General features: G+C 51.9%; 1 long non-coding RNA gene across 1 annotated transcript; it reads right to left on the reverse strand.

Annotated features, from left to right (window-relative positions):
- Positions 1-807: 807 nt before the first annotated feature.
- On the reverse strand, positions 808-9363 carry LOC135575839 (uncharacterized). The gene is made up of 2 exons (XR_010467166.1): positions 9150-9363; positions 808-2782 (listed from the first exon to the last, which is right to left on the reverse strand). It is a non-coding gene; the product is annotated as an uncharacterized LOC135575839 (long non-coding RNA).
- Between the last annotated feature and the right edge of the window lie 227 nt (positions 9364-9590).

The following is a 9590-nucleotide window of genomic DNA, read 5'->3' on the forward strand; positions in this document are numbered from 1 at the left end:
GACATTTTGTTGAGAGGAAGGAAAAGAAAATAAAATCCTCGTGATGCCGAGCGCGCCGGAGCGCGAGCGCAGCTGAGTCTTCACAGGTTTGGGGGCTGGAGTTTGGTTTTGTTGTTTTTTGTTGTTTTTTTTCACTTTGGCACCAAAGTCCCTTTTCATAATTATTCCACTCCAAGCACAACTGCTGCGGGTGGGAGGCAAGTTTAAAACAGAACCCAGCTGAGAAGCCGAGAGAACTTGATGGCGGGGAAGCAGCAGCTCTCGGTTCCAGCAATGCTCAGATTTCAATGCTAATCCAATAAGGTTTGATTAAAGTGTGTTTTTGAGGCAAAATCAAATCTAACTGCTATTATCATTGCTCTCAGTGCTGTGTGAGTGCCTGGGCCAGGCTTTGGCTGTGCTCGGGGTTGGCAATCGCAAGGCACAAAGTTGGTCCTGGCTCTACTAGGGCCCCTCCATGGTGGGGACCTGGGGGATGCATCCTGGGCAAAGCTCTGCTCTTGCCAGTTTCCCTTTGCAAGCCGTCCTGGTTGTTACAACAGAACAGAGATTAATTTTAGTGTTAATTATGCAAATCGGCCTTGATGAGAAACTCCAGGGGGAGGTTATTATTGCTTTTGTTTTCCCAGGGTGGGGAATAGCCCTTTTGGAAAATCCTTCTTCTTGCACAACCACGAACCTTTTTTTCCCCTTGGGTTTCTTTCAAGTGAAAAAACCGCTGAGCCAGGTTGTTACCATGAGCTCCTAGGACATTTTCATTGATCCAAAACACACTTTTAGAGAGAGCAAGTATCAAAACGCACTCCATGATATTATAGATCTATTTTAATTAGGAAAAATGTTGCAGGCAGCTTAGAGAAAGTGAGTGCTTCACAAGAAAAAAAAGCATTTCACTTTTCCCTCAGAAAACACTTGTTCTTATTATCCAAGCTGCTGAAAGTGTGTGCTCCTCAAGGGCAAGGCTGCGCTGGCCTTTCCCAGCTCGTGCTGAGCGCAACATCATCAACCAAATTGTATTAAACTGCCCTGAGATTTTTCTCTCTTGCGCTAATTGCCTTTCTGGCTTGGATTCCTCCCACCCCCAGTGCAAACACAGGTATAAATCACCTTGCTGCTGTTGCTTTGTACAGCCCGAGCGAAAGGATGCTGCCCCGGTGATGCCCGGTGACACCCAGTGATGCTCCTGCAAGGAGCAGTGATGCTAAGTGATGCTCCTGCAAGGAGCCGCTCTCTTGTTTCAGTGCTTTCTTTGAGGAACACTTATTTAATCAGCTGGAAATTTGGAAACCTGGCTGCCTTGTCCAACCCAGCCACCTTCTCCCTGGTGCTGCCAGGTTTGCAACTCCCCTTTTGCGGATGCTTCTTGCTCTGTGCCCGTCTCAGCAAAGTTGATCAAATCTTTTTCCCCTAGTGAATGACATGCTCTTGCCTGAGAAAACCAGATTACAGCATCTCTTATCCATGATGGCTTGGAGTGCTGCTGCTTACTTGTTTCAGGGAAGGAGCCTTGTAGACGGAGATGATCCTATTGATGTTTTACCCTGGAAGGTGATGTTAGGGCTGAATGCTAAAGGCACACGCAAGAAGGTGCTTTAAGCCATGGACCTGATCACCTTGTCACCCACGGAGCCATCACTGCAGACATGAGGGGCATCTGCAGGGGGGAAATAAAAAGGAGCTGCTTGTCCCCCTCTGAGCAAAGACTGCTCAGGGGCAGAAGTGTTACACCCCGAGACAGGCTGAGGGAGCCCAGGGAAGGGTTTGGGGGTTCCTCCAGCGAGGGAGGGACGCGGCTCGGCACATGGCAGCTCCCAGCAGATGGTACACCCGTCTCATCGCGCTCGTCGGGATGGTGGGAGAAGTTCTTATGCAAGACTGCTGTGACATTCACAGCACAGATCTGCCAAATGGTGTCTGGAGGAGATGGAAGGCACACATTGCAAGCCTGCACAAATTGGTGCAGGGATGTGTCTGATGCTGTATTTCATTTCATAGCCTTCAGCTAACGGAGGAGCTGGTCCATCCAGTTCGAGGCCAGTACTGAGCCCTCAGAGCAGTTGAGCAAGGGTTCCCGTTGGTGCCTTTTGCCATCAGGATGTTCATGATTCTTAAAAACTGGTCCTTCTGTGACAGTGTCCAGACATCTTAGATGAATGCAACTGGGGGTTTCTCCCAGCGTCCCCCCAGCTTTCAGCTGCACAGACCCTCCCAGGCAGAAAACAAAAGAAGATTCAGAAAATCCCAGTCCCAGGAGGAATGTGGTCCAGGGCAGATTTTGGTGGGATTTATTTCCCCGCTTTTTCCATTGCTTCACTTTCAGGGTCAATTCCCCTCCACCATTGCCCACCTTGGGCAGAAGCACCACAACGATCCTTCTCTTTCATTTTTGTTACTTGCTAATTATTTCATTAGCTTCCTCTGAATCTTGATGAGGGGCTTTATTTTTCCATGGCAACTGCATCTGCGAGATCTCCCCACCCACGTCCCTGTGCTGTGCAGGGGTGCTGGGGGGGCCACGCTGCACCAAACTGTGCTCCCAGCAGGACCAGAGCACCTCGTCCTGCGAATGCAGGAGGTCTGGGCATCAGAAACAGCTTCCTTGGGGGGATTTTTCGCAGCAAAGCAGCAGAAGCAGAAAGATCCATCCCTGAGATGCCCTGAGCTGCTGCCTCGGTGGGCTCCGCAGTGTGGGGGTGTCTGGGGCGGTGTTCCCACCAGGAGAGGTGTCCCCAGCGGGATGTGTGTCTGCGCTCTGGCGTCTCAGCAGCCGGGAAGCATCAACCTGGGAGTGGAAGCTTTCCCCGCTCACATAAACAGCCAACAAAAATTAACGCCCACGAGGACGGCATTCATACCTACAAATTATCTCTGCTGCGGAGCTGCAATTAAACATTCCTGCAAGAGCAGTGTAATGAGAAACCTCCACAGCTCCCACCCTGCGGTGCCTCCTGTCCCCATCCTTGTCCATGTGCCAGCTCCCCCGTACCCCAAGCTCCCCAGTTCTCCTGGCCTGGGGCAGGACGGGTGCTGCTGACCCCGGGAAGGGCTTGCACAGGGGCTGTGAATGCTTCAGGCTGTTGTGTGGGGGTGCTTTTAATTCCCCAGAGGTTTTTCTGAGGGTAGTTGGGAAGGAATCTGTCCTGCAGGTTGCAGTTCCCAAGATCTACAGCCACAAAAGGGCCTGATCCTCCCCTGACAGCCAAAGAGCCACCAGCTTGAGGAAAGAGACACAGGAAAAACAATCCTTCTTGTGGGACTGGGGCTGGTTTCAAACCCATTTTGCCCACCCCAGCAGATAAGCTCAGTAGGATGCTGGTGCAGAGGTGAGCGCTCCCCAGGGCATTGTGGAAAAGGGGGATTTTGGTCCAAACTCTCACGTTTGCTCATCTCAGGCTTTTAGGAAGAAATAATTAGCTCTCTGTTTTTCACCAGGAACTTGTCCCCCTCCATGCCCTCTTGTGCCAGGATGATGTGTCATCACCAGAAGCTGCAGGATCATTTCCATAAGATAAAAAAAATAAAATAGCTCCTATTCATCACTGGCCTTTGTGCTAATAGCCTGTGCTCTTTAAAGAGGGAGCATGGCCGGGGCTGTTCCTGCTTCCATCTTGTGGGATAAAGGATCTCTTTGCACTCCTGTAATAACCTCATTCATCTGACACCCTCAAAGTGCTTTCGGACACAAATTAATTAAGCCTCACAACACCCTATTGAGTCTGAGCTCACTCAAGGGTTTTCATCATGTGTTCAAACAATTCATTGCATCTTTGCGTCCGCAGTTCTCGGCAGACCAAGGGTCGCGTCCAGCTGCGGTGTGAGTGGGGCCCTTTCAATTATTTCTGTCACGTGTCCCCTGCTCCTGCCAGGGCTCGGGCAGCCCTTGGTGTTAATGCTCCGTCCTTAGAGCCGTATCAAAGAGCATCTCAAAGCTGACCTGGCCAAACTCAGGGCACAGCAGCTCCCTGAGGCCACGTAGTCTCATTCAACCCTCTTGGCATGCACCAAAATAGCCCCACAAAATACAAATAGCCCCACATATGTGACTTTTCCCCATTTCATCTTTTTGGGATTTATGATCCACACAGCTGCCACAAACCCCTGCTCCCGCCTCAGGCAAAAAACCCCTCGCATGGGGTTTGGCATCTCATTGCAAAATGCAAAATGCAGATGGAAGCAGTGACTGATGCTTCAGGTTTGCTCCTGGTTGCCTGTCGCCTCTGCTGATGCTCTGGCAGTGTTGGGGCTGGGGGGATTTGCCGTGTGCCTCAGCTCCGCAGGGTCCTGCGAGAGGAGAACAGGGAGCGGGAGCCGCCTGTGCAGAGACTGCGGAGCTGGGGATGCAGAGTGGCTCATCAGTGGCTTCAGAATCCTAATTATATCTCTTTAATGAGCACCCACACCGTTAGCAGGGGTTCCTTTGGGGCTAAGCAGTGATCCAGGCTCTTCTAATTGCTTCTGACTCTTAATTTTCATGTCTGTGCTAATGCTTCGTAGTTCCCCTTCCTCACTTGATGCAAAGGACTCATTACTGGGAAACGCATCCTCCTCCTCCCCGCTCCTTGCACAAGCTCTTTTTTCCTTCTCTTTTTTCTCCCCCAGATCTTTCGGAAAGAGACGGAGCAGGTAGAAGCCGCGCACCCGCTGGGCCCAAAGGCGCCACTGAAAAGAGTCTGGTCCATCATCTTGACACCTACCCTGGAGATATTTATCAACAAAAATAAAGTCCCCTCTCAGCCTTCTCTACTCCAGGCTGAACAGGCACAGCTCCCTCAGCCTTTTCTCAGAAGATGCTCCAGACCCCTCGGCATCTTTGTAGGAATTCTCATGCACAAGGACACTTTGCTTGACATCTCCCTGTGCCACTCCGAGCCGGGGACCCCAGCGGTTTGAATCCCTGTGGTCCCCAAGTGCCGGCTTTGCTGCTCAGCACCCAGTGATGCTCCAGCATCTGGGCACCCACCACTGGGGAGCAGCAAGGGCTTCTCAAGTTGTGCTTTTCCCCACCCCTCCCTCTGCTATGCAGGGGCAGGTCTGGCAGCTGGAGAGCTTGTGAGTGTCTCAGAGAGGATTTAGTTCCCTTTTTGGATTTTTCTGGCCAGTCCTGCTAGCGCAGGGAGGGGGCACTGATGGATACATGAAAGCGTGGAGGTGTTTCAGAAGGATGGAGGGGAGGAGGACGCTTGCTGGGAGAGAAATCCCAGGCTCTTAGCACTACCCCAGCTGTCTTTGAAAGCAGACTGGGAAAACGTTTGATCGCCAACCAAATCCTCGATGTTTTTGTGACCATGGTGAGATCTCTCCTGCCTGGGGCACTCATGAAGCCGCCCTCTTGGAAAACGCTTCTCCAGGAGAAAAACCTTCTCTGCTGGCTTCAAACTCCCCTCTGACCCCTGCAGCGGGGCCCTGGGGATGGCTTGGAGGGGGAAAAGTCCATGGGGGCATTTCTGCTGGTGGCACCAGGATGGGAGGGCAGATGCATCAGGCTGTCACAGGCTCCAGCGCTGCTCAAGGGCAGGAGGGGCCAGGGGCTCTGTGTGCCCCCCAGCTTGTGTCAGGTACTTGTGCTGGCCCCCACAGGGCAGTGAGAGGGGGTGCCCGTGTCTCCGCAGAGTGGTGACAATGCTGGTGGCTTCAGTCAGTTCAAGAGGAAGGGACAAATCCAGCCCCAGGGGCAGGTGCTGCTCTGGGTGATCGGGGGAAACTGAGGCATGGAGATGCTCTGAGCCTCAAAAAACACTTAACTGTAACTTAGGCACTTAAGCACATGCCTAAGTTAAGCGGGTGCCTGGGAGATCCACACACAAGCTCGTTTCCCCCTGCCTTCCAATGCTTTCCACAGTTTTTGTCCCTTGACTGAAGCAAAAGGCTTTTCAACAGTGGGGCTTGGGCCTTGAAGTGATAAATAATTAAAGGTGGTAATTAAAGGCAAAACCGAGCGCTGAGTGAAAAAAAAAAGGAAAAATAAAGGAAAAGCGCCAGTTGCAATTTTGTGATTTAATTAGTTTTGCTTTCTCTCTTAGCGGGGAGCAGGAGGCAAACCCCGGGGCAGCTGATGCTGCTGCAGACAGGGGAGGTGGCCGGGGGCTCTGCAGCCAGTGCTCCTGGATAACTGCACCTCTGCCGTGGATTCAAAGGCAGAGATTAACAAAAGGCCCTTTTAATCTATTTTTTTTTCCCCTGAGAGCAGCAAAGCTTTTCGATGCAGAAACTTTCCATTATTAAACAAGGAAAAATAATAACAGTGGGTATGGAAAGTACATGAAAGTAGGTTTTTGCCGACTTCCCCACTCTGTGATACCATCGGCTGGCAATATTTTAAATTCCTCTAATAAGAAAGCTCCTGTCGGTGGCTTTGGCAGCACTGAGAAGTGGAAACCGCCAACTTGAGGTCAGACTTTGCAGGGACCAACGTGTCCCCAGAGCCACCTGGGCAGTGGGTGAAGCTGGAGGTTCAGTGCCAGCCTTGCAGTGGGACTCCGGGTGGCACTTTGACTTTTGGGGTACACAACCCGGCCTGGGGCTGAGTGGGACCCTTAGCAGAGCAGCTCTGATGGCTGCAGTTTGGCACCGAAGTATTCTCACTTGTATAAATTATATAAATCATCCCCTCAGATGAGGGAGTGTGCACATAAATATGTAGATTCAGGCTCCAGCCCTCATGACTTATTCACCAGCAGCATCATATTGTTTCTAACTTCGGAGCAGTTCCTGGAAACTGTTCATTCTTCAAATTAAAATAAGATATATGGGCTCTGCTGGAGAGGCCGGTGTGTTCTCCCAAAAGTGCTGGGTTTGCTGGGAAAGGGAAGGGGAAAAGGAAGGGAAAGGGAAAGGGAAAGGGAAAGGGAAAGGGAAAAAGAGGAAAGGGAAAGGGGAAGGGGAAGGGGAAGGGGAAGGGGAAGGGGAAGGGGAAGGGAAGGGAAGGGAAGGGAAGGGAAGGGAAGGGAAGGGAAGGGAAGGGAAGGGAAGGGAAGGGAAGGGAAGGGAAGGGAAGGGAAGGGAAGGGAAGGGAAGGGAAGGAAAGGGGAAGGGGAAGGGGAAGGGGAAGGGGAAGGGGAAGGGGAAGGGGAAGGGGAAGGGGAAGGGGAAGGGGAAGGGGAAGGGGAAGGGGAAGGGGAAGGGGAAGGGGAAGGGGGATGTTCTCCTGCCATTGTCTCCATGCAGTCCAGCTTGCAAATAAATGGATGGAAATCTTAACTTTTGCACCCTTGGTGTTGGGTCCCAGATGACTCAGGAGCTTTTTCCCATCCCCTGCCCACCCAATGCATTCGCTCGCTGCACATCCGGCCTTGCCACTAAGCTCAGCTCCCGTTTTAGTGCATTTTCCTCAGATCAGGACACAAAGATGTGGTGGTAGCAGCATCCAGCCCACAAACGAGGTGGTTTCACCCAAGATGGATGGGTGAGCATCCTCTCCTCAGATGGGGCCATTGCCTGGTCAATGAGCAGCCCCTGAGAAGGCTTAACGACAGCAATTGTTGCACAACCCAAAATATCCTGCTTAATAGACTCCATCAAGTAAGTATTGTCCTAAATGGTTCAGAGCAAGATAGTAACAATGCGGACATGCCATTTGTGGAGAAATTATGCCTTGCTGAGATTTATCGGAGAGCTCAAATTGCTGTTAATAAAACCCACTTTTGCTGGTGCAAGGGAAATTGGTTTTCACGGAGGCTGGAGGGATCCAAGTAGAATATTCTGGGTATCATCTCCAGCACAGCGGGAAAGCGAGCTCTCTGCTTCCCTTGCATTATGCAGGGAAGGCCAGCGGGGCCAGATTCATGGGTTTGGGAGGAGACCCCAAATCCCGGGGCTTCCCCTCCTGGCCAGCTGCTGACTCCCAGCCAGCCCTTCATTCCTTCGCGCTCTTTTACCAGCCCTTAAATCTTATGTTATATGTTTTCAATGCATTTTAAATTTCTCTCCCTTCCTAAAAGTTCCCCCAGAATATGCCCTGTCCGCAGGCCCCTCCAATCCTGCCTGCTTTCCTCCCAAATTCCTTTCCCTGGGGCTGATCCCCATAGCACCAGCTGGGAGACACCAGCTCCTTGTTCTGAAGCACAAATAAAGAAGCCATCCTGTAATTTCTCTGCTGCAATTGTGTTATTTTCCTTGCCTAACCTGCATGCCTTGTGTATTCAGAGGCGCGGGTGCTATAGAAAATGCCGCAATTTGATTTGGGAATCATTCTGCTCAGAGAAGCCGCAGAGGAGGAGAGTGGAGATCTCTGGCATCAATAAATCATGACAAGTTGGGAATTTCACAGCTCCGCATAGAACACTGCATGGCGTGGGATGGATGCGGGCATCCCTCGCCCCCGGCCCATCCGCAGCGGGACCCTCGCACAGAGATGCGTGAAATGGGGAATTAATGTTGATTTAGTTTGTTTGCTTAAGAGACAAACATTTGCTGATGTATTCTTGGCAGATCTAGGACAGTAATTACTGGGTACCAGAGCACTGGAGTGCCTCTAATCCACTCCACACCTCGGCAAGTCCCTGCTCTCATATCTGCTAATCCAATATTTGGAAGGCAGCCCGCATCGAGAGCATCATAGGAGAGGCTGGGGTTGAGTTTGGGCTGCGGGGAAGCCCTGTCCCAGGGGATGCTGCCAGCCCCAGAACTTCAATAGGACCTTCTGCTGCCTTAGGACCTTTGGTGGCCTCAGAAAGCCCGGGGCATTGGGCCTTCATGGGCTTTTCTGCTCCTCTGCAAAGGGGAGAGGTTTCCGTGGGGAGGTATGGGATGGGCTCAGTCCTGGGAACTGAGGCTGGGGACCCCCAGGACCTGCTGCCACCTCCCCTCCCTGAGCAGCCTGTGCTGACAACAGTGACTGGGAGATGGCTGGAAGATTTTACAGCAAAGGAAAAACCACATTTCTCCTCCCCTCCCCTCCTCATGGAGATTAAAACGGAGATCGAGCTGCTCCGGAGAGCTGAGCCGCCCTCACTGCCACCGCCAGAATAGCAATGACTGTGAGAGATAATTAGTTGAGCTCCTCCAACCCTATAATGAATTGAACCCCTCCAACCCCAATAATCAACTGAGCCCCTCCAACTCCAATAATTAGCTGAACCCCTCCAATCCTGATAATTAACTGCTCCTCCAACCCCAATAATCAGTCGAGCCCCTCCAGCCCCAATAATTACCTGAGCTCCTCCACTCCTGCTCAGAGCTGGGCTGCCCCAGCAGCTGCTGGTCTGGGGGAGATGTTGGGGGGCACAGAGGAATGCTGGATGGTTCCCCCATCTCTGCTCCCCAGGGGCACCCCCTACACCAGCCGGGACCAAACTCCTTCCCGACGGCACCCAAACCCCCCACAGCCCAGGAGTGACAGCCCCGTTCCCTACATGGGCTCCTCTCAGACAAAGGAGACTTAGCACCGTTCTAAGAGGATCGCGGGGAATTTTTCTGCGTGATTATTCACGTCTAACAAGAACTGGCAGCTTTTTTATTTTCTGCTCTCCCAGGCTTTTCCAGAGGCACCTTCCCCCCCCTCACCCTGCAAGGGCTTTCAGCAGGTTTCTCAAGTTTTATTGCTTTGATCCCATAATGTGCCGTTATGCAACAAGACAAGTTCTTTCCCGTCA

The sequence above is a fragment of the Columba livia genome, chromosome 19 (genome assembly GCF_036013475.1).
Source record: "Columba livia isolate bColLiv1 breed racing homer chromosome 19, bColLiv1.pat.W.v2, whole genome shotgun sequence".
In the NCBI taxonomy this organism is placed as follows: domain Eukaryota; kingdom Metazoa; phylum Chordata; class Aves; order Columbiformes; family Columbidae; genus Columba; species Columba livia.